The following is a 22,779-nucleotide window of genomic DNA, read 5'->3' as shown; positions in this document are numbered from 1 at the left end:
CATGCCAAAACTGTCAGGGCATGCTGGGACATGTAGTTCCACAACATCTGGAGGGCCACAGGTTGAAGACCTGTGTCATAGACCATTGTAAGTCTCCGGCCTGTGCTGAGCACCCTAGGGCTAGCTAGACAGCATATGGCAAGGGTCCTAAAGCCGCCAGATTCCTGCTATGGTACCATAGACCCTGGCTGCTACAGGCATTTGCAATAGCATGATCAGAGACTATAAGCTGCTAATAAAATGTAGTATTATATGTATGTACTCCTGGTAGTAAATGTAATGGGAGTTGATGGAAACTTTTTCTCTCCCCCAGGTCTCTGGAGCGTGTACCCAGCCGATCCCATCATCGTACCACTTATGGTCTCTCCAGTTGTTTCCTTCCCAGGATTTCACCTTTCACCTGCAGGTGTCACCTCCGGTAAGCTGTTCCGATCTACTCACCAGTGTCCTTAGTGCATTTACAACCAATACGCAGCCATCGGCTTGGGTTACACTGCGCCTGTCTTCCCAGAATCCAGACACCGATTATACTACATTGCCAGTATTAGTGTAAGGTCATTAGGCAATAAATGCGCCTTCTAGCACCTGACATCCCCCTCTATTGTCTGATACTTGTGCAGTGTTCATGCCTCATACGCAGGAGTCTTCTCTAACTGTCCCTCTTTCTGTCTCTCAGGGAGCAGCAGGATGCTATGACACTTCTCTGGATCCTTCACAAGTTACAGACTATTATTTCAGTTTTTACCGACTCTGAGAATGACGCGCTCGTTGAACAGCTGGGAAAAAAAAAACAAATTTTTCCTTTTTTTTTTCCCGTTGGGCACAGAAAACGTGCCCGTGCCCCTCCCCCTCCATGCCCCCCAGACTGCGGGCAGTCGCGGGGTGACCCAAACCCCTCACTGGATGTGCAACACTGGACCAAACCAAGCAGCACTGGAATCAACTGGGCACAACTGGAAATCAGTAAACCATCACACTGGAGACACAGGGAACTATCCCCACGCAAGAAAAATGTGATTGATTTTCTGTATGTTAAATGTTATGTATGATTCTATTACAAACCTTCCCTTTATCTGTGACCCTCCCAATCCTTGATTGAAGTTACCAGGAAGACCCCATCTCCGATTGTTGTTAACCATCTCCGCAAGCTGTGTAGCTCAGCAGTCTGACCTGTTAGCTGCTGCCACTAAGCCAGAGGCTGCACAAGCCGTTTTACGTTACTGAGATATCTTTGTGCTCTATTGTATTTTATGTGAATCCTTTTTTTTTTGGTTCTTGTTTGTTTTGTATTTAATTCTCACCACAAAAGTGCACTTAATCTTAACATGGCGCGAGGACCAATATTGTGCCTCGAAAAGAAGGGGGGCAATCATTAGTGCCAGATGGTGAATCTGCGCTCCCTAAACTGGGCACGCGGCGCGCCAGCGCTGTGCAAACAGATGAAGTGGTGACTTTATTATTAAGGACCCAGATACCAGACCCCCGATCGGTCTTTCTGGCGTCATTTCTGCTCTTAATGTTACAATCCTGTAAGTATTGTTTTCTTACAGTTAATAAGACACTATCGCATTGTATCATTTTAACCCTTCCATGACTGGAGGTCCAGGCCTATAGTATTGGAAGGGTTAAACTGCCATTTTAGCTGGACCTATGAGCTCAAAGCATTTTTAATATTTGTTTTTATCAAATTTCCCAATTTGTATTTATATTTCCCTTGTTACTCTCCTTGCACTGTTATCCCCTTCCTCTTACCCTGTTCTTTGGGTCTGAAGTAAAAAAAAATATATATCTTGTCTGCATATAAATCCCCAAAATATAAATAATTATTTGTACTGTGACTGGTGTTTTGTGTTTTGTGACTGCAGAAACATTGATTTTGGAGGCACTGTAGACGCACACCACATAACACTACAGATAAAGGGGTTATTCTGGTTGATCGAGTCCACCAAACCCGGTCTTGCGAATGGTGGCCCGGCCACCACCCATTCGCAAGGGCTATTCCCTCGCAGGGCCTGCAAATGGATGTTACACAGTAACATCCATACGTAGCCTACTGTAATCCACTCACATCATTCGATGGTTGGCGACCATCGAATGATGGCGAAGGTGCACGCATGTAAAAGTGACTCACACTTACATATGCGCGGATGCTCGGGAGTTAGCGGGCGGTCAGCTGACCCCCACAAGGGAGAATAGCCGCTGCCCGTCTGTCAGGGTTTTAGCAGTCGGGATTCCGACGTTGATGTAATTACTGTCGGAATCCTGACTGCCGCTCAGTCATCCGGCACCTATAAAGACAACCTGGTGCCACTGGGGAACAGAATATAAATCAGAAGCCACAGAATGTTGCTGGGACCCCTTACTGCGCCAAGCCATCACCCTGCCAGAATAAGCCTTGTAGGCTTGGGTTTGCTCTGCTTACCTGAACCAGTTGCTGCTGATGTTGTTGCTGTTGATTGTAGGTTACTATTATTCTTATTGCGTAGATTTTTGATAGACTTATACAATAATGAGTTTATCATATGTATGACCTTTGAGTATAAATAACCCTGTTCCAATATAAACAGGAGATTGTTATCTGATATAATACAATATTCATTTAATAATATGTATGGACAAACTCCCTTTCATTGAAATCACATTGGTCAGGTGGAGAATGTGAAGGAAAGGCCTGCTGATCAATGGGCAGCTTTCTGATTGGCTGCTGTATTTGATTGACAGATGGAAGCTGGCAGCTGATTGGCTGTCTAGCCTAAAGTGCTTTACACACCTCCCTGATGGTACCACTGGCTAAGACTCCACCTCAGCTCATTGGGTAATGAAAAATGTAGAACAATTGATGGATGAAAGCAGGCAGGCTGGCCATTTTGGGACGCTCATTGGACTTGTTTAATGCAATGCACCTTTGTATTTTCACATGCATTCGCTTCATGCTGTAACCACTGTGCATAAAAATTTGGAAACATAGCATACAGTGTATCATTTGGTGTCTAAGTCATGTTTCCCATGTTTTTCCTTCCCAGATACTAGCCCGTTTGAGTGTTTGGGGCACTTTTTAGCTAAAATCATCCTAGGGGGCCTAACTGCATATGCTAAAGCCTGCCTATTTTGAATGGTCTAGTGGCCCCTGCAACCTCCAAAAATATCAGGACTTACTTCCCCAATAACCTGCTAACTCACCCCTGAAATACATACTTATTCACCCTATTTTGTTAATTGGATTCATTTCTCATTTGAAATGCCCATTTTTGGGGGGCCAGAAATGTGCGTCTTTAAAAGGTGATTTCTACGATACCCCACTTTTGCGCGTCGGACCTCAACTTTTCCCGTAAACGCAGAAAAACCGCAATTTTCAGGAGAAACGAGACAGACATCCCCTCCCTCTGCCACCCACCCGCCCAACTGACAGCCAGCCATTAGACATGCACAGATAGTTCTGAGGGTTTGTCTGTGATGTCATAAAAGGCCTGCTGATCAATGGGCAGCTTTCTGATTGGCTGCTGTATTTGATTGACAGATGGAAGCTGGCAGCTGATTGGCTGTCTAGCCTAAAGTGCTTTACACACCTCCCTGATGGTACCACTGGCTAAGACTCCACCTCAGCTCATTGGGTAATGAAAAATTTAGAACAATTGATGAATGAAAGCAGGCAGGCCGGCCATTTTGGGACGCTCAGTGGACTTGTTTAATGCAATGCACCTTTGTATTTTCACATGTATTCGCTTCATGCTGTAACCACTGTGCATAAAAATTTGGAAACATGGCATACAGTGTATCATTTGGTGTCTAAGTCATGTTTCCCATATTTTCCCTTCCCAGATACAAGCCCGTTTGAGTGTTTGGGGCACTTTTTAGCTAAAATCAGCCTGCAGGGCCTAACTGCATATGCTATAGCCTGCCTATTTTGAATGATGTAATTGCCCCTGCAACTTTCAAAAATATCAGGATTTACTTCCCCAATAACCTGCTAACTCACCCCTGAAATACATACTTATTCACCATATTTTGTTCATTGGACTCATTTCTCATTTGAAATGCCCATTTTTGGTCGGCCAGAAATGTGCGTCTTTAAAAGGTGATTTCTACGATACCCCACTTTTGCGCGTCGGACCTCAACTTTTCCCGTAAACGCAGAAAAAACGCAATTTTCAGGAGAAACGAGACAGACATCCCCTCCCTCTGCCACCCACCCGCCCAACTGACAGCCAGCCATTAGACATGCACAGATAGTTCTGAGGGTCTGTCTGTGATGTCATAAAGGGCCTGCTGATCAATGGGCAGCTTTCTGATTGGCTGCTGTATTTGATTGACAGATGGAAGCTGGCAGCTGATTGGCTGTCTAGCCTAAAGTGCTTTACACACCTCCCTGATGGTACCACTGGCTAAGACTCCACCTCAGCTCATTGGGTAATGAAAAATTTAGAACAATTGATGGATGAAAGCAGGCAGGCCGGCCATTTTGGGACGCTCAGTGGACTTGTTTAATGCAATGCACCTTTGTATATTCACATGCATTCGCTTCATGCTGTAACCACTGTGCATAAAAATTTGGAAACATGGCATACAGTGTATCATTTGGTGTCTAAGTCATGTTTCCCATATTTTCCCTTCCCAGATACAAGCCTGTTTGAGTGTTTGGGGCACTTTTTAGCTAAAATCATCCTACAGGGCCTAACTGCATATGCTAAAGCCTGCCTATTTTGAATGGTGTAGTGGCCCCTGCAACCTCCAAAAATATCAGGACTTACTTCCCCATAACCTGCTAACTCACCCCTGAAATACATACTTATTCACCCTATTTTGTTAATTGGACTCATTTCTCATTTGAAATGCCGATTTTTGGGTGGCCAGAAATGTGCGTCTTTAAAAGGTGATTTCTACGATACCCCACTTTTGCGCGTCGGACCTCAACTTTTCCCGTAAACGCAGAAAAAACGCAATTTTCAGGAGAAACGAGACAGACATTACCTCCCTCTGCCACCCACCCGCCCAACTGACAGCCAGCCATTAGACATGCACAGATAGTTCTGAGGGTCTGTCTGTGATGTCATAAAGGGCCTGCTGATCAATGGGCAGCTTTCTGATTGGCTGCTGTATTTGATTGACAGATGGAAGCTGGCAGCTGATTGGCTGTCTAGCCTAAAGTGCTTTACACACCTCCCTGATGGTACCACTGGCTAAGACTCCACCTCAGCTCATTGGGTAATGAAAAATTTAGAACAATTGATGGATGAAAGCAGGCAGGCCGGCCATTTTGGGACGCTCATTGGACTTGTTTAATGCAATGCACCTTTGTATTTTCACATGCATTCGCTTCATGCTGTAACCACTGTGCATAAAAATTTGGAAACATGGCATACAGTGTATCATTTGGTGTCTAAGTCATGTTTCCCATATTTTCCCTTCCCAGATACTAGCCCGTTTAAGTGTTTGGGGCACTTTTTAGCTAAAATCATCCTACGGGGCCTAACTGCATATGCTAAAGCCTGCCTATTTTGAATGGTGTAGTGGCCCCTGCAACCTCCAAAAATATCAGGACTTACTTCCCCAATAACCTGCTAACTCACCCCTGAAATACATACTTAATCACCCTATTTTGTTCATTGGACTCATTTCTCATTTGAAATGCCCATTTTTGGGGGGCCAGAAATGTGCGTCTTTAAAAGGTGATTTCTACGATACCCCACTTTTGCGCGTCGGACCTCAACTTTTCCCGTAAACGCAGAAAAAACGCAATTTTCAGGAGAAACGAGACAGACATCCCCTCCCTCTGCCACCCACCCGCCCAACTGACAGCCAGCCATTAGACATGCACAGATAGTTCTGAGGGTCTGTCTGTGATGTCATAAAGGGCCTGCTGATCAATGGGCAGCTTTCTGATTGGCTGCTGTATTTGATTGACAGATGGAAGCTGGCAGCTGATTGGCTGTCTAGCCTAAAGTGCTTTACACACCTCCCTGATGGTACCACTGGCTAAGACTACACCTCAGCTCATTGGGTAATGAAAAATTTAGAACAATTGAAGGATGAAAGCAGGCAGGCCGGCCATTTTGGGACGCTCATTGGACTTGTTTAATGCAATGCACCTTTGTATATTCACATGCATTCGCTTCATGCTGTAACAACTGTGCATAAAAATTTGGAAACATGGCATACAGTGTATCATTTGGTGTCTAAGTCATGTTTCCCATATTTTCCCTTCCCAGATACAAGCCCGTTTGAGTGTTTGGGGCAATTTTTAGCTAAAATCATCCTACAGGGCCTAACTGCATATGCTAAAGCCTGCCTATTTTGAATGGTGTAGTGGCCCCTGCAACCTCCAAAAATATCAGGACTTACTTCCCCAATAACCTGCTAACTCACCCCTGAAATACATACTTATTCACCCAATTTTGTTCATTGGATTCATTTCTCATTTGAAATGCCCATTTTTGGGGGGCCAGAAATGTGCGTCTTTAACCCCTTACCGCCGCAGCCTGTTTTTGCCTTCCTGTCAGAGCCCTTTTTTTCAAATCTGACATGTATCACTTTATGTGGGGATAACTTTTTATTGCTTTTACTTATCCCAGTGATTTTGAGATTGTTTTCTCGTGACACATTGTACTTTAAGTTAGTGGTAAATTTTGGTCGATACAGTCTGTGTTTATTTGTGAAAAATACCAAAATGTCATAAAAAAATTGAAAATTTAGCAATTTGCAAAATGTTAAATTTTCTGCTTGTGAGACAAATAATCATACCACTCAAAATAGTTAATAACTTACAAAGACCATATGTCTACTTTATGTTGCCATCATAATTTCAACCTCCTTTTAATTTTTTTGGACACTAGGAGGCTTAAAATATGAATAGCAAATTCTCATATTTTCAAGAAAATTTCAAACACTGATTTTTTTAGGGACCAGTTCAGTTCTGATGTGACTTTGAGGGACTTGTATGTGAGACACCCCCATACATGATGCCATTTCAAAAACTGCACCCCTCACAGTATTCAAAACAGCATTTTGGAAGTTTGTTAACCCTTTAATGTTTCACAGGAATAAAAACAAAGTGTAGGTGAAATTTCAAAATTTCATTTTTTTAGCAGATTTTAAATTTTAATACATTTTTCTAAGGAACACAGTAGATTTTACTATAGAAATGTGACTAAAAATTGATTCCCCCAATTCTTTTGTTTTCATAAATATCCTATATGTGGCCCTAGTGTGCACGTTGACCAAACCACAGGCTTCATAATAGAAGGAGCACCTACTTGATTTTGGAGCCTCTTTTTTATGAGATTTTTTTTTAGGCACCATGTAGGTTTCTAGGCACCATAAGATGCTAAAAGTTAGGAACCTCCCCCACAAGTGATCCCATTTTGCAAACTACACCCCTCAGGGAATTCATCTAGGGGTATAGTGTACATTTCAAACCCCCAGGGGTTTCACCAATTTTGGTACAACTGGGCTGTGAAAATGAAAAATTACATTTTTTTACACAAAAATGCAGTTCTGGCTCAAAATGTTTCATTTTCACAAGCAATGAAGGAGACTAAGCACCCCAAAATCTGTGCCGCAATTTCTCCCGAGTACGGCAATGCCTCATATGTGACCAAAAAATACCATTTGGGTGCATGGCAGGACTCAGAAGGGAAGGAGTGATATTTGGATTTTGCAGCACAGATTCTGGTGGAATGAATGGTGGGTGCTATGTCGCATTAGCAAGACCCCCGAAGCACCAATACAGTGGAACCCCCCCACAAGTGACCCCATTTTGCAAACTACACCCCTCAGGGAATTCATCTAGGGGTATAGTGTACATTTCAAACCCCCAGGGGTTTCACCAATTTTGGTACAACTGGGCTGTGAAAATGAAAAATTAAATTTTTTTACACAAAAATGCAGTTCTGGCTCAAAATTTTTCAGTTTCACAAGGAATGAAGGAGACAAAGCACCCCAAAATCTGTGCCGCAATTTCTCCCGAGTACGGCAATGCCTCATATGTGACCAAAAAATACCATTTGGGTGCATGGCAGGACTCAGAAGGGAAGGAGTGATATTTGGATTTTGCAGCACAGATTCTGGTGGAATGAATAGTGGGTGCTATGTCGCATTAGCAAGACCCCCGAAGCACGGTGAAATGATGAACCTAATAATCCATAGATGTGTGGTATATTTTAAAACACTCCTTCATACATAGGCCGGGTTTGTCGGGGCAAGTTTCACAGTGGAAAATAGTTTGCTTTCTTATTCCCTTTTTATAGCAAACTTTGCACCTTTTTTGTGTCCTGCCCTTTTTTCCAGTGGAGGGGATTTCGTTAGGAAAATGCTGCCCTGATACAATACGGGGGCCAGGACTAGAAGTACTGGGGCCCTCTGCCTGCTGGTTCCCAAATATTAGGCCCTTTATGACTTCCTCTTGAAAGTGCATAAATGTCCCCGTCTGGCTGGTAGAACGGAATAGTACGTAAGCATTATACAGTGCCATCTGGATGATATACACGGCCAGCTTCTTATACCATATTTTTGTTTTCCGCAGGGCACTGTACGGCTTCAGTACCTGATCTGAAAGATCCACTCCGCCCATGTACTTATTGTAATCTAGGATACAAATAGGTTTTGAGGTGTGGGTACTGGTACCTCGTACAGGGACGGAGGTGGTACTGTCTCCGTGAATTGTTGTCAGTATAAGGACATCCCTCTTGTCCTTATATTTGACCAACAACATATTTTCGGTGGATTGTGCCCTGCTTTCACCCTTTCTCAGTAATTGGGCAACGTGCGTTTTTGGGAGGCCTCTTTGGTTCTTGCGCACAGTACCGCAAGCTGCTGTACCTCTTGAACCAAGGGCCTTAAACAGGGGGATGCTGGTGTAAAAGTTATCCACATAGAGGTGATAACCCTTATCCAGGAATGGGTGCACTAAATCCCAGACAATCTTTCCACTAACACCTACGAGGGAGGGGGGGCATTCTGGCGGTTCAATTCTTGTGTCCTTCCCTTCATATACCCTAAACCTGTGGGTGTACCCTGAGGTACTTTCGCACAGCTTATACATTTTTATGCCATACCTTGCCCTCTTATTGGGAAGGTACTGGCGGAATTTAACCCTTCCTTTAAAATGTATAAGTGACTCGTCTACACAAATGAATTTTTCGGGGATGTACATCTCAGCAAATTTGGCGCTGAAATGATCAATGACCGGCCTGACTTTGAATAGCCGGTCAAAGGTGGGATCATCTCTGGGTGGGCACTGTGCATTATCGTTGTAATGCAAAAATTTAAGGATTGTCTCAAAACGAGTCCGGGTCATGGCCATACGATGAAGTGGGGTGCTGTACAGAACATCTGTACTCCAATATTGTCTAATTTCTGGCTTTTTAACTATGCCCATATGTAACACCAGACCCCAAAACGTCATCATCTCTACTGCATCTACAGGGGTCCACCTAGCAAATGATGACGTGGGGTTTTGAGCAATAAACTGCTGGGCATATAAATTACTTTGGTCCACCATTAAATTTATAAAATCATCAGAGAAAAATACTTTTAAAAAGTCAATTTCTTTGAGGCCTGTAGTATCAAATTGGATTCCTGGGTTGGCCAAAAACTCAGGAACCTGGGGCTCAAAATTGTCTGGTGGTGGGGTCCATACGGGATCAATCATTTGGGGGGGGGTCTCAGCTGCTCTACGGGGGCGTCTTTGAGGGGGTCCCTCATCACTAGAGGAGGAAGAGGAGCTTAAGACGAATGCAAATTCATCGCTTACATCACTGGCTGTGTCAGAGGCAATAAGGGCATATGCCTCCTCCGCTGAAAACAGTCTTTGGGATGATTGGGACATTTTTATTATTTTTGTGTTTGTGTAATTGTAGTGTTTCAACACGTGTATAGTGTAGGGGGGGTACAAACTTTATTTCAACACGGGGGGTATGTAGTGTGTATGTAGTGCTTTAACACGTGTAAGTGCACTTAAGGGGCAGCAGCTTCAAGGCAGCTTTTGGTACAACCTTGAAGGGGTTAAAAGAAAAAAAAAAAAGCTCCTGCGCCAAAAATTGAGCACAGATGTTGGTCAGTAACGTCCGTCACTGATCAGCGGCCACAGGACACCCACAAAATCACCGTGGGTGTAAACAAATTTAAAAAAAAGACCCCACAGCACAATAAAAAAAAAAAATTTTTTTAAAAACTGCTGATCAGTCAAAGGCAACAGGAATTTGATCCAAAAAAAAAATTAGATCAACCCTGTGCCAAAAATGCTGATCAGTGATGTACGTCTGCACTGCAATCAGCCACAGGGGGCAGGAGAGACAAAATTATATTTTACTATGATGCTGCAGAAGCAGGCAGCAGGCAGCACGGATGCCACCACACCACCAACGCTGATCGAGGTCAGATAGGTCAGATAGGGGGACAGTTAATACTGATCAGCACAAATGGGGGGCAGGAAAAAAAGCAGTGCAGAGGGTTAAGCCCGTCTGCACTGCAATCAGCCACAGGGGGCAGGAGAGACAAAATTATATTTTACTATGATGCTGCAGCAGCAGAAGCAGGCAGCAGGCAGCACGGATGCCACCACACCACCAACGCTGATCGAGGTCAGATAGGTCAGATAGGGGGACAGATGGGCACGGAGACCGCTCTGCACGCTGTTCCTGACCGGAATGGCGGCGGCAGGGCGGTCTCCGTTACTTTCACTGAGGTGCAATGGCTGTGATTGGTCTGTCGGTCCGACAGTGTGGTAAGTCTTTAGGTGATGGCTATTGTGTCTGTTTGACCTCTTCCAAATGTCTGTGCTGGCAATAAAAAGAAAAAGTTTCCAATATAAATAGCTAGAGAATAAAAACAATTTGCCTGTAATGTGAAAAAACCTACAGCACCTGGTGTTCCCATGTGGTCTCCCACCCAATTACTAACCAGGCCCAACACTGCTTAGCTTCCAAGAACAGACGAGATTGGGCCTATCCAATGTGGTATGGCTGTAGGTGAGATACAGGCACTTTTTTGCCCTCTTCTACTTCTATCACCAGGTAAGCTAATAAAAAAGTTTGCTAACTGTATTGGATTACTGAAAAAAATCATGTGTTGGTAATGTAAAAAGACCTACAGGACATGATATTAGCAGGGGGTCTTAAATTAAACTACTAAAGAGGCTCAACACTGTTTAGCTGCCAAAAGCAGTTGGAATTGGGCCTAAACAGTGTGGTAAGTCTTTAGGTGATGGCTATTGTGTCTGTTTGACCTCTTCCAAATGTCTGTGCTGGCAATAAAAAGAAAAAGTTTCCAATTTAAATAGCTAGAGAATAAAAACAATTTGCCAGTAATGTGAAAAAACCTACAGCACCTGGTGTTCCCATGTGGTCTCCCACCCAAGTACTAACCAGGCCCAACACTGCTTAGCTTCCAAGATCAGACAAGATTGGGCCTATCCAATGTGGTATGGCTGTAGGGGAGATACAGGCACTTTTTTGCCCTCTTCTACTTCTATCACCAGGTAAGCTAATAAAAAAGTTTCCTAACTGTATTGGCTTACTGAAAAAAAACATGTGTTGGTAATGTAAAAAGACCTACAGGACATGATATTAGCAGGGGGTCTTAAATTAAACTACTAAAGAGCCTCAACACTGTTTAGCTGCCAAAAGCAGTTGGAATTGGGCCTAAACAGTGTGGTAAGTCTTTAGGTGATGGCTATTGTGTCTGTTTTACCTCTTCCAAATGTTAGTGCTGGCAATAAAAAGAAAAAGTTTCCAATTTAAATAGCTAGAGAATAAAAACAATTTGACAGTAATGTGAAAAAACCTACAGCACCTGGTGTTCCCATGTGGTCTCCCACCCAAGTACTAACCAGGCCCAACACTGCTTAGCTTATAAGATCAGATGAGATTTGGCCTATCCAATGTGGTATGGCTGTAGGTGAGATACAGGCACTTTTTTGCCCTCTTCTACTTCTATCACCAGGTAAGCTAATACAAAAGTTTCCTAACTGTATTGGCTTACTGAAACAAATCATGTGTTGGTAATGTAAAAAGACCTACAGGACATGATATTAGCAGGGGGTCTTAAATTAAACTACTAAAGAGGCTCAACACTGTTTAGCTGCCAAAAGCAGTTGGAATTGGGTCTAAACAGTGTGGTAAGTCTTTATGTGATGGCTATTGTGTCTGTTTGTCCTCTTCCAAATGTCTGTGCTGGCAATAAAAAGAAAAAGTTTCCAATTTAAATAGCTAGAGAATAAAAACAATTTGCCAGTAATGTGAAAAAACCTACAGCACCTGGTGTTCCCATGTGGTCTCCCACCCAAGTACTAACCAGGCCCAACACTGCTTAGCTTCCAAGATCAGACGAGATTGGGCCTATCCAATGTGGTATGGCTGTAGGTGAGATAAAGGCACTTTTTTGCCCTCTTCTACTTCTATCACCAGGTAAGCTAATACAAAAGTTTCCTAACTGTATTGGCTTACTGAAAAAAATCATGTGTTGGTAATGTAAAAATACCTACAGGACATGATATTAGCAGGGGGTCTTAAATTAAACTACTAAAGAGGCTCAACACTGTTTAGCTGCCAAAAGCAGTTGGAATTGAGCCTAAACAGTGTGGTAGGTCTTTAGGTGATGGCTATTGTGTCTGTTTGACCTCTTCCAAATGTCTGTGCTGGCAATAAAAAGAAAAAGTTTCCAATTTAAATAGCTAGAGAATAAAAACAATTTGCCAGTAATGTGAAAAATCCTACAGCACCTGGTGTTCCCATGTGGTTTCCCACCCAAGTACTAACCAGACCCAACACTGCTTAGCTTCCAAGATCAGACGAGATTGGGCCTATCCAATGTGGTATGGCTGTAGGTGAGTTAACTTCACTTTTTTGCCCTCTTCTACTTCTATCACCAGGTAAGCTAATACAAAAGTTTCCTAACTGTATTGGCTTACTGAAAAAAATCATGTGTTGGTAATGTAAAAAGACCTACAGGACATGATATTAGCAGGGGGTCTTAAATTAAACTACTAAAGAGCCTCAACACTGTTTAGCTGCCAAAAGCAGTTGGAATTGGGCCTAAACAGTGTGGTAAGTCTTTAGGTGATGGCTATTGTGTCTGTTTTACCTCTTCCAAATGTTAGTGCTGGCAATAAAAAGAAAAAGTTTCCAATTTAAATAGCTAGAGAATAAAAACAATTTGCCAGTAATGTGAAAAAACCTACAGCACCTGGATTTCCCATGTGGTCTCCCACCCAAGTACTAACCAGGCCCAACACTGCTTAGCTTCCAAGATCAGACGAGATTGGGCCTATCCAATGTGGTATGGCTGTAGGTGAGATACAGGCACTTTTTTGCCCTCTTCTACTTCTATCACCAGGTAAGCTAATAAAAAAGTTTCCTAACTGTATTGGCTTACTGAAAAAAATCATGTGTTGGTAATGTAAAAAGACCTACAGGACATGATATTAGCAGGGGGTCTTAAATTAAACTACTAAAGAGGCTCAACACTGTTTAGCTGCCAAAAGCAGTTGGAATTGTGCCTAAACAGTGTGGTAAGTCTTTAGGTGATGGCTATTGTGTCTGTTTGACCTCTTCCAAATGTCTGTGCTGGCAATAAAAAGAAAAAGTTTCCAATTTAAATAGCTAGAGAATAAAAACAATTTGCCAGTAATGTGAAAAAACCTACCGCACCAGATGTTCCCATGTGGTCTCCCACCCAAGTACTAACCAGGCCCAACACTGCTTAGCTTATAAGTTCAGATGAGATTGGGCCTATCCAATGTGGTATGGCTGTAGGTGAGATACAGATGGGTCTTGTCCCATCCTTGCTGGCGGGTCGCCAGAACGTACGCGCTGGCGACCCGCCAGCAGCCTCGCCAGCGAGGAGACTGAGACGCGCGTGCGTCTCACGCGCACGCGCGTCTCAGTCTCCGTCGCTAGCGCGACGGAAACCCTGTCCGTCTCCGCCTCAGGGAGACGGACAGGGTTAGGGGGGGTTAGGGGGGGGTGCGGGCAGGCGGCGGGGACCCCGGGTTACCGCCGGCAAGCCGGCGGGGACCCGGGGGAACGGATCGAAGCGCCGTCGGAAGGGGACGCGCGCGCCGCTCGTGCGCGCGCGTCCCCTTCTCACCATCGCCATGGCGCTGGCGGGGGATGGCGGCTGGCGAGGCCAGCGCCATCCCCTGCAAAGATGGGACAAGACCCATCTGTACAGGCACTTTTTTGCCCTCTTCTACTTCTATCACCAGGTAAGCTATTAAAAAAGTTTCCTAACTGTATTGGCTTACTGAAAAAAATCATGTGTTGGTAATGTAAAAATACCTACAGGACATGATATTAGCAGGGGGTCTTAAATTAAACTACTAAAGAGGCTCAACACTGTTTAGCTGCCAAAAGCAGTTGGAATTGTGCCTAAACAGTGTGGTAAGTCTTTAGGTGATGACTATTGTGTCTGTTTGACCTCTTCCAAATGTCTGTGCTGGCAATAAAAAGAAAAAGTTTCCAATTTAAATAGCTAGAGAATAAAAACAATTTGCCAGTAATGAGAAAAAACCTACAGCACCTGGTGTTCCCACGTGGTCTCCCACCCAAGTACTAACCAGGCCCAACACTGCTTAGCTTATAAGATCAGATGAGATTGGGCCTATCCAATGTGGTATGGCTGTAGGTGAGATACAGGCACTTTTTTGCCCTCTTCTACTTCTATCACCAGGTAAGCTAATAAAAAAGTTTCCTAACTGTATTGGCTTACTGAAAAAAATCATGTGTTGGTAATGTAAAAATACCTACAGGACATGATATTAGCAGGGGGTCTTAAATTAAACTACTAAAGAGGCTCAACACTGTTTAGCTGCCAAAAGCAGTTGGAATTGGGCCTAAACAGTGTGGTAAGTCTTTAGGTGATGGCTATTGTGTCTGTTTGAACTCTTCCAAATGTTTGTGCTGGCAATAAAAAGAAAAAGTTTCCAATTTAAATAGCTAGAGAATAAAAACAATTTGCCAGTAATGTGAAAAAACCTACAGCACCTGGTGTTCCCATGTGGTCTCCCACCCAAGTACTAACCAGGCCCAACACTGCTTAGCTTCCAAGATCAGACAAGATTGGGCCTATCCAATGTGGTATGGCTGTAGGTGAGATAGAGGCACTTTTTTGCCCTCTTCTACTTCTATCACCAGGTAAGCTAATAAAAAAGTTTCCTAACTGTATTGGCTTACTGAAAAAAATCATGTGTTGGTAATGTAAAAAGACCTACAGGACATGATATTAGCAGGGGGTCTTAAATTAAACTACAAAAGAGGCTCAACACTGTTTAGCTGCCAAAAGCAGTTGGAATTGAGCCTAAACAGTGTGGTAAGTCTTTAGGTGATGGATATTGTGTCTGTTTGACCTCTTCCAAATGTCTGTGCTGGCAATAAAAAGAAAAAGTTTCCAATTTAAATAGCTAGAGAATAAAAACAATTTGCCAGTAATGTGAAAAAACCTACGGCACCTGGTGTTCCCATGTGGTCTCCCACCCAAGTACTTACCAGGCCCAACACTGCTTAGCTTCCAAGATCAGACGAGATTGGGCCTATCCAATGTGGTATGGCTGTAGGTGAGATACAGGCACTTTTTTGCCCTCTTCTACTTCTATCACCAGGTAAGCTAATAAAAAAGTTTCCTAACTGTATTGGCTTACTTAAAAAAAATCATGTGTTGGTAATGTAAAAAGACCTACAGGACATGATATCAGCAGGGGGTCTTAAATTAAACTACTAAAGAGCCTCAACACTGTTTAGCTGCCAAAAGCAGTTGGAATTGGGCCTAAACAGTGTGGTAAGTCTTTAGGTGATGGATATTGTGTCTGTTTTACCTCTTCCAAATGTCAGTGCTGGCAATAAAAAGAAAACGTTTCCAATTTAAATAGCTAGAGAATAAAAACAATTTGCCAGTAATGTGAAAAAACCTACAGCACCTGGTGTTCCCATGTGGTCTCCCACCCAAGTACTAACCAGGCCCAACACTGCTTAGCTTCCAAGATCAGACAAGATTGGGCCTATCCAATGTGGTATGGCTGTAGGTGAGATAGAGGCACTTTTTTGCCCTCTTCTACTTCTATCACCAGGTAAGCTAATAAAAAAGTTTCCTAACTGTATTGGGTTACTGAAAAAAATCATGTGTTGGTAATGTAAAAAGACCTACAGGACATGATATTAGCAGGGGGTCTTAAATTAAACTACTAAAGAGGCTCAACACTGTTTAGCTGCCAAAAGCAGTTGGAATTGTGCCTAAACAGTGTGGTAAGTCTTTAGGTGATGGCTATTGTGTCTGTTTGACCTCTTCCAAATGTCTGTGCTGGCAATAAAAAGAAAAAGTTTCCAATTTAAATAGCTAGAGATAAAAAACAATTTGCCAGTAATGAGAAAAAACCTACAGCACCTGGTGTTCCCACGTGGTCTCCCACCCAAGTACTAACCAGGCCCAACACTGCTTAGCTTATAAGATCAGATGAGATTGGGCCTATCCAATGTGGCATGGCTGTAGGTGAGATACAGATGGGTCTTGTCCCATCCTTGCTGGCGGGTCGCCAGAACGTACGCGCTGGCGACCCGCCAGCAGCCTCGCCAGCGAGGAGACTGAGACGCGCGTGCGTCTCACGCGCACGCGCGTCTCAGTCTCCGTCGCTAGCGCGACGGAAACCCTGTCCGTCTCCGCCTCAGGGAGACGGACAGGGTTAGGGGGGGTTAGGGGGGGTGCGGGCAGGCGGCGGGGACCCCGGGTTACCGCCGGCAAGCCGGCGGGGACCCGGGGGAACGGATCGAAGCGCCGTCGGAAGGGGACGCGCGCGCCGCTCGTGCGCGCGCGTCCCCTTCTCACCATCGCCATGGCGCTGGCGGGGGATGGCGGCTGGCGACGCCAGCGCCATCCCCTGCAAAGATGGGACAAGACCCATCTGTACAGGCACTTTTTTGCCCTCTTCTACTTCTATCACCAGGTAAGCTAATAAAAAAGTTTCCTAACTGTATTGGCTTACTGAAAAAAATCATGTGTTGGTAATGTAAAAATACCTTCAGGACATGATATTAGCAGGGGGTCTTAAATTAAACTACTAAAGAGGCTCAACACTGTTTAGCTGCCAAAAGCAGTTGGAATTGTGCCTAAACAGTGTGGTAAGTCTTTAGGTGATGGCTATTGTGTCTGTTTGACCTCTTCCAAATGTCTGTGCTGGCAATAAAAAGAAAAAGTTTCCAATTTAAATAGCTAGAGAATAAAAACAATTTGCCAGTAATGAGAAAAAACCTACAGCACCTGGGGTTCCCACGTGGTCTCCCACCCAAGTACTAACCAGGCCCAACACTGCTTAGCTTATAAGATCAGATGAGATTGGGCCTATCCAATGTGGTATGGCTGTAGGTGAGATACAGCCACTTTTTTGCCCTCTTCTACTTCTATCACCAGGTAAGCTAATAAAAAAGTTTCCTAACTGTATTGGCTTACTGAAAAAAATCATGTGTTGGTAATGTAAAAATACCTACAGGACATGATATTAGCAGGGGGTCTTAAATTAAACTACTAAAGAGGCTCAACACTGTTTAGCTGCCAAAAGCAGTTGGAATTGTGCCTAAACAGTGTGGTAAGTCTTTAGGTGATGGCTATTGTGTCTGTTTGACCTCTTCCAAATGTCTGTGCTGGCAATAAAAAGAAAAAGTTTCCAATTTAAATAGCTAGAGAATAAAAACAATTTGCCAGTAATGAGAAAAAACCTACAGCACCTGGTTTTCCCACGTGGTCTCCCACCCAAGTACTAACCAGGCCCAACACTGCTTAGCTTATAAGATCAGATGAGATTGGGCCTATCCAATGTGGTATGGCTGTAGGTGAGATACAGGCACTTTTTTGCCCTCTTCTACTTCTATCACCAGGTAAGCTAATAAAAAAGTTTCCTAACTGTATTGGCTTACTGAAAAAAATCATGTGTTGGTAATGTAAAAATACCTACAGGACATGATATTAGCAGGGGGTCTTAAATTAAACTACTAAAGAGGCTCAACACTGTTTAGCTGCCAAAAGCAGTTGGAATTGGGCCTAAACAGTGTGGTAAGTCTTTAGGTGATGGATATTGTGTCTGTTTTACCTCTTCCAAATGTCAGTGCTGGCAATAAAAAGAAAACGTTTCCAATTTAAATAGCTAGAGAATAAAAACAATTTGCCAGTAATGTGAAAAAACCTACAGCACCTGGTGTTCCCATGTGGTCTCCTACCCAAGTACTAACCAGGCCCAACACTGCTTAGCTTCCAAGATCAGACGAGATTGGGCCTATCCAAAGAGGTATGGCTGTAGGTGAGATCCAGGCACTTTTTTGCCCTCTTCTACTTCTATCACCAGGTAAGCTAATAAAAAAGTTACCTAACTGTATTGGCTTACTGAAAAAAATCATGTGTTGGTAATGTAAAAAGACCTACAGGACATGATATTAGCAGGGGGTCTTAAATTAAACTACTAAAGAGGCTCAACACTGTTTAGCTGCCAAAAGCAGTTGGAATTGTGCCTAAACAGTGTGGTAAGTCTTTAGGTGATGGCTATTGTGTCTGTTTGACCTCTTCCAAATGTCTGTGCTGGCAATAAAAAGAAAAAGTTTCCAATTTAAATAGCTAGAGAATAAAAACAATTTGCCAGTAATGAGAAAAAACCTACAGCACCTGGTGTTCCCACGTGGTCTCCCACCCAAGTACTAACCAGGCCCAACACTGCTTAGCTTATAAGATCAGATGAGATTGGGCCTATCCAATGTGGTATAGCTGTAGGTGAGATACAAGCACTTTTTTGCCCTCTTCTACTTCTATCACCAGGTAAGCTAATAAAAAAGTTTCCTAACTGTATTGGCTTACTGAAAAAAATCATGTGTTGGTAATGTAAAAATACCTACAGGACATGATATTAGCAGGGGGTCTTAAATTAAACTACTAAAGAGGCTCAACACTGTTTAGCTGCCAAAAGCAGTTGGAATTGGGCCTAAACAGTGTGGTAAGTCTTTAGGTGATGGCTATTGTGTCTGTTTGAACTCTTCCAAATGTTTGTGCTGGCAATAAAAAGAAAAAGTTTCCAATTTAAATAGCTAGAGAATAAAAACAATTTGCCAGTAATGTGAAAAAACCTACAGCACCTGGTGTTCCCATGTGGTCTCCCACCCAAGTACTAACCAGGCCCAACACTGCTTAGCTTCCAAGATCAGACGAGATTGGGCTTATCCAATGTGGTATGGCTGTAGGTGAGATATAGGCACTTTTTTGCCCTCTTCTACTTTTATCACCAGATAAGCTAATACAAAAGTTTCCTAACTGTATTGGCTTACTGAAAAAAATCATGTGTTGGTAATGTAAAAAGACCTACAGGACATGATATTAGCAGGGGGTCTTAAATTAAACTACAAAAGAGGCTCAACACTGTTTAGCTGCCAAAAGCAGTTGGAATTGAGCCTAAACAGTGTGGTAAGTCTTTAGGTGATGGATATTGTGTCTGTTTTACCTCTTCCAAATGTCAGTGCTGGCAATAAAAAGAAAAAGTTTCCAATTTAAATAGCTAGAGAATAAAAACAATTTGCCAGTAATGTGAAAAAACCTACAGCACCTGGTGTTCCCATGTGGTCTCCTACCCAAGTACTAACCAGGCCCAACACTGCTTAGCTTGCAAGATCAGACGAGATTGGGCCTATCCAATGAGGTATGGCTGTAGGTGAGATCCAGGCACTTTTTTGCCCTCTTCTACTTCTATCACCAGGTAAGCTAATAAAAAAGTTACCTAACTGTATTGGCTTACTGAAAAAAATCATGTGTTGGTAATGTAAAAAGACCTACAGGACATGATATTAGCAGGGGGTCTTAAATTAAACTACTAAAGAGCCTCAACACTGTTTAGCTGCCAAAAGCAGTTGAAATTGGGCCTAAACAATGTGGTAAGTCTTTAGGTGATGGATATTGTGTCTGTTTTACCTCTTCCAAATGTCAGTGTTGGCAATAAAAAGAAAAAGTTTCCAATTTAAATAGCTAGAGAATAAAAACAATTTGCCAGTAATGTGAAAAAACCTACAGCACCTGGTGTTCCCATGTGGTCTCCCACCCAAGTACTAACCAGGCCCAACACTGCTTAGCTTCCAAGATCAGACGAGATTGGGCCTATCCAATGTGGTATGGCTGTAGGTGAGATATAGGCACTTTTTTGCCCTCTTCTACTTCTATCACCAGGTAAGCTAATAAAAAAGTTTCTAACTGTATTGGCTTACTGAAAAAAATCATGTGTTGATAATGTAAAAAGACCTACAGGACATGATATTAGCAGGGGGTCTTAAATTAAACTACAAAAGAGGCTCAACACTGTTTAGCTGCCAAAAGCAGTTGAAATTGAGCCTAAACAGTGTGGTAAGTCTTTAGGTGATGGCTATTGTGTCTGTTTGACCTCTTCCAAATGTCTGTGCTGGCAATAAAAAGAAAAAGTTTCCAATTTAAATAGCTAGAGAATAAAAACAATTTGCCAGTAATGTGAAAAAACCTACAGCACCTGGTGTTCCCATGTGGTCTCCCACCCAAGTACTAACCAGGCCCAACACTGCTTAGCTTCCAAGATCAGACGAGATTGGGCTTATCCAATGTGGTATGGCTGTAGGTGAGATATAGGCACTTTTTTGCCCTCTTCTACTTTTATCACCAGATAAGCTAATACAAAAGTTTCCTAACTGTATTGGCTTACTGAAAAAAATCATGTGTTGGTAATGTAAAAAGACCTACAGGACATGATATTAGCAGGGGGTCTTAAATTAAACTACAAAAGAGGCTCAACACTGTTTAGCTGCCAAAAGCAGTTGGAATTGAGCCTAAACAGTGTGGTAAGTCTTTAGGTGATGGATATTGTGTCTGTTTTACCTCTTCCAAATGTCAGTGCTGGCAATAAAAAGAAAAAGTTTCCAATTTAAATAGCTAGAGAATAAAAACAATTTGCCAGTAATGTGAAAAAACCTACAGCACCTGGTGTTCCCATGTGGTCTCCTACCCAAGTACTAACCAGGCCCAACACTGCTTAGCTTCCAAGATCAGACGAGATTGGGCCTATCCAATGAGGTATGGCTGTAGGTGAGATCCAGGCACTTTTTTGCCCTCTTCTACTTCTATCACCAGGTAAGCTAATAAAAAAGTTTCCTAACTGTATTGGCTTACTGAAAAAAATCATGTGTTGATAATGTAAAAAGACCTACAGGACATGATATTAGCAGGGGGTCTTAAATTAAACTACAAAAGAGGCTCAACACTGTTTAGCTGCCAAAAGCAGTTGGAATTGAGCCTAAACAGTGTGGTAAGTCTTTAGGTGATGGATATTGTGTCTGTTTTACCTCTTCCAAATGTCAGTGCTGGCAATAAAAAGAAAAAGTTTCCAATTTAAATAGCTAGAGAATAAAAACAATTTGCCAGTAATGTGAAAAAACCTACAGCACCTGGTGTTCCCATGTGGTCTCCTACCCAAGTACTAACCAGGCCCAACACTGCTTAGCTTCCAAGATCAGACGAGATTGGGCCTATCCAATGAGGTATGGCTGTAGGTGAGATCCAGGCACTTTTTTGCCCTCTTCTACTTCTATCAACCAAGTAAGCTAATAAAAAAGTTACCTAACTGTATTGGCTTACTGAAAAAAATCATGTGTTGGTAATGTAAAAAGACCTACAGGACATGATATTAGCAGGGGGTCTTAAATTAAACTACTAAAGAGCCTCAACACTGTTTAGCTGCCAAAAGCAGTTGGAATTGGGCCTAAACAATGTGGTAAGTCTTTAGGTGATGGATATTGTGTCTGTTTTACCTCTTCCAAATGTCAGTGTTGGCAATAAAAAGAAAAAGTTTCCAATTTAAATAGCTAGAGAATAAAAACAATTTGCCAGTAATGTGAAAAAACCTACAGCACCTGGTGTTCCCATGTGGTCTCCCACCCAAGTACTAACCAGGCCCAACACTGCTTAGCTTCCAAGATCAGACGAGATTGGGCCTATCCAATGTGGTATGGCTGTAGGTGAGATATAGGCACTTTTTTGCCCTCTTCTACTTCTATCACCAGGTAAGCTAATAAAAAAGTTTCCTAACTGTATTGGGTTACTGAAAAAAATCATGTGTTGGTAATGTAAAAAGACCTACAGGACATGATATTAGCAGGGGGTCTTAAATTAAACTACTAAAGAGGCTCAACACTGTTTAGCTGCCAAAAGCAGTTGGAATTGTGCCTAAACAGTGTGGTAAGTCTTTAGGTGATGGCTATTGTGTCTGTTTGACCTCTTCCAAATGTCTGTGCTGGCAATAAAAAGAAAAAGTTTCCAATTTAAATAGCTAGAGAATAAAAACAATTTGCCAGTAATGAGAAAAAACCTACAGCACCTGGTGTTCCCACGTGGTCTCCCACCCAAGTACTAACCATGCCCAACACTGCTTAGCTTATAAGATCAGATGAGATTGGGCCTATCCAATGTGGTATGGCTGTAGGTGAGATCCAGGCACTTTTTTGCCCTCTTCTACTTCTATCACCAGGTAAGCTAATAAAAAAGTTTCCTAACTGTATTGGCTTACTGAAAAAAATCATGTGTTGATAATGTAAAAAGACCTACAGGACATGATATTAGCAGGGGGTCTTAAATTAAACTACAAAAGAGGCTCAACACTGTTTAGCTGCCAAAAGCAGTTGGAATTGAGCCTAAACAGTGTGGTAAGTCTTTAGGTGATGGATATTGTGTCTGTTTTACCTCTTCCAAATGTCAGTGCTGGCAATAAAAAGAAAAAGTTTCCAATTTAAATAGCTAGAGAATAAAAACAAT

The 22,779-nt window shown here is 42.7% G+C and overlaps 17 non-coding genes and 7 pseudogenes across 17 annotated transcripts; all 24 read right to left on the bottom strand.

Annotated features, from left to right (window-relative positions):
* Window positions 1-10,847: 10,847 nt before the first annotated feature.
* LOC146010471 (5S ribosomal RNA) lies at window positions 10,848-10,966 on the bottom strand (annotated as a pseudogene).
* A 345-nt stretch (window positions 10,967-11,311) lies between these two features.
* Window positions 11,312-11,430, bottom strand: LOC146017372 (5S ribosomal RNA). Its single transcript, XR_014450247.1, has one exon. It is a non-coding gene; the product is annotated as a 5S ribosomal RNA (ribosomal RNA).
* A 345-nt stretch (window positions 11,431-11,775) lies between these two features.
* LOC146017605 (5S ribosomal RNA) lies at window positions 11,776-11,894 on the bottom strand. Its single transcript, XR_014450471.1, has one exon. It is a non-coding gene; the product is annotated as a 5S ribosomal RNA (ribosomal RNA).
* Window positions 11,895-12,239: 345 nt separating this feature from the next.
* On the bottom strand, window positions 12,240-12,358 carry LOC146013907 (5S ribosomal RNA). Its single transcript, XR_014446871.1, has one exon. It is a non-coding gene; the product is annotated as a 5S ribosomal RNA (ribosomal RNA).
* A 345-nt stretch (window positions 12,359-12,703) lies between these two features.
* Window positions 12,704-12,822, bottom strand: LOC146010243 (5S ribosomal RNA). Its single transcript, XR_014444759.1, has one exon. It is a non-coding gene; the product is annotated as a 5S ribosomal RNA (ribosomal RNA).
* Window positions 12,823-13,167: 345 nt separating this feature from the next.
* On the bottom strand, window positions 13,168-13,286 carry LOC146013915 (5S ribosomal RNA). The gene has a single exon (XR_014446879.1). It is a non-coding gene; the product is annotated as a 5S ribosomal RNA (ribosomal RNA).
* A 345-nt stretch (window positions 13,287-13,631) lies between these two features.
* On the bottom strand, window positions 13,632-13,750 carry LOC146011150 (5S ribosomal RNA; annotated as a pseudogene).
* A 752-nt stretch (window positions 13,751-14,502) lies between these two features.
* Window positions 14,503-14,621, bottom strand: LOC146017619 (5S ribosomal RNA). The gene has a single exon (XR_014450485.1). It is a non-coding gene; the product is annotated as a 5S ribosomal RNA (ribosomal RNA).
* A 345-nt stretch (window positions 14,622-14,966) lies between these two features.
* LOC146015950 (5S ribosomal RNA) lies at window positions 14,967-15,085 on the bottom strand. Its single transcript, XR_014448857.1, has one exon. It is a non-coding gene; the product is annotated as a 5S ribosomal RNA (ribosomal RNA).
* Window positions 15,086-15,430: 345 nt separating this feature from the next.
* On the bottom strand, window positions 15,431-15,549 carry LOC146016297 (5S ribosomal RNA). The gene has a single exon (XR_014449192.1). It is a non-coding gene; the product is annotated as a 5S ribosomal RNA (ribosomal RNA).
* A 346-nt stretch (window positions 15,550-15,895) lies between these two features.
* On the bottom strand, window positions 15,896-16,014 carry LOC146015949 (5S ribosomal RNA). The gene has a single exon (XR_014448856.1). It is a non-coding gene; the product is annotated as a 5S ribosomal RNA (ribosomal RNA).
* Window positions 16,015-16,359: 345 nt separating this feature from the next.
* Window positions 16,360-16,478, bottom strand: LOC146010906 (5S ribosomal RNA; annotated as a pseudogene).
* A 751-nt stretch (window positions 16,479-17,229) lies between these two features.
* LOC146010520 (5S ribosomal RNA) lies at window positions 17,230-17,348 on the bottom strand (annotated as a pseudogene).
* Window positions 17,349-17,693: 345 nt separating this feature from the next.
* Window positions 17,694-17,812, bottom strand: LOC146017534 (5S ribosomal RNA). Its single transcript, XR_014450403.1, has one exon. It is a non-coding gene; the product is annotated as a 5S ribosomal RNA (ribosomal RNA).
* A 345-nt stretch (window positions 17,813-18,157) lies between these two features.
* On the bottom strand, window positions 18,158-18,276 carry LOC146017255 (5S ribosomal RNA). The gene has a single exon (XR_014450127.1). It is a non-coding gene; the product is annotated as a 5S ribosomal RNA (ribosomal RNA).
* A 345-nt stretch (window positions 18,277-18,621) lies between these two features.
* Window positions 18,622-18,740, bottom strand: LOC146010712 (5S ribosomal RNA; annotated as a pseudogene).
* Window positions 18,741-19,085: 345 nt separating this feature from the next.
* Window positions 19,086-19,204, bottom strand: LOC146013179 (5S ribosomal RNA). The gene has a single exon (XR_014446161.1). It is a non-coding gene; the product is annotated as a 5S ribosomal RNA (ribosomal RNA).
* A 345-nt stretch (window positions 19,205-19,549) lies between these two features.
* LOC146010827 (5S ribosomal RNA) lies at window positions 19,550-19,668 on the bottom strand (annotated as a pseudogene).
* A 345-nt stretch (window positions 19,669-20,013) lies between these two features.
* Window positions 20,014-20,132, bottom strand: LOC146013906 (5S ribosomal RNA). The gene has a single exon (XR_014446870.1). It is a non-coding gene; the product is annotated as a 5S ribosomal RNA (ribosomal RNA).
* Window positions 20,133-20,476: 344 nt separating this feature from the next.
* On the bottom strand, window positions 20,477-20,595 carry LOC146013167 (5S ribosomal RNA). Its single transcript, XR_014446150.1, has one exon. It is a non-coding gene; the product is annotated as a 5S ribosomal RNA (ribosomal RNA).
* A 345-nt stretch (window positions 20,596-20,940) lies between these two features.
* Window positions 20,941-21,059, bottom strand: LOC146016422 (5S ribosomal RNA). Its single transcript, XR_014449314.1, has one exon. It is a non-coding gene; the product is annotated as a 5S ribosomal RNA (ribosomal RNA).
* Window positions 21,060-21,404: 345 nt separating this feature from the next.
* Window positions 21,405-21,523, bottom strand: LOC146016421 (5S ribosomal RNA). The gene has a single exon (XR_014449313.1). It is a non-coding gene; the product is annotated as a 5S ribosomal RNA (ribosomal RNA).
* Window positions 21,524-21,869: 346 nt separating this feature from the next.
* LOC146013905 (5S ribosomal RNA) lies at window positions 21,870-21,988 on the bottom strand. The gene has a single exon (XR_014446869.1). It is a non-coding gene; the product is annotated as a 5S ribosomal RNA (ribosomal RNA).
* A 345-nt stretch (window positions 21,989-22,333) lies between these two features.
* Window positions 22,334-22,452, bottom strand: LOC146011210 (5S ribosomal RNA; annotated as a pseudogene).
* Window positions 22,453-22,779: the final 327 nt, after the last annotated feature.

Source organism: Crinia signifera, chromosome 6, assembly GCF_055691185.1.
Source record: "Crinia signifera chromosome 6, ASM5569118v1, whole genome shotgun sequence".
Classification (NCBI taxonomy): Eukaryota; Metazoa; Chordata; class Amphibia; order Anura; family Myobatrachidae; genus Crinia; species Crinia signifera.
The sequence above is the reverse complement of the archived record's forward strand: the minus strand, read 5'-3'. Positions and strand labels throughout refer to the sequence as shown.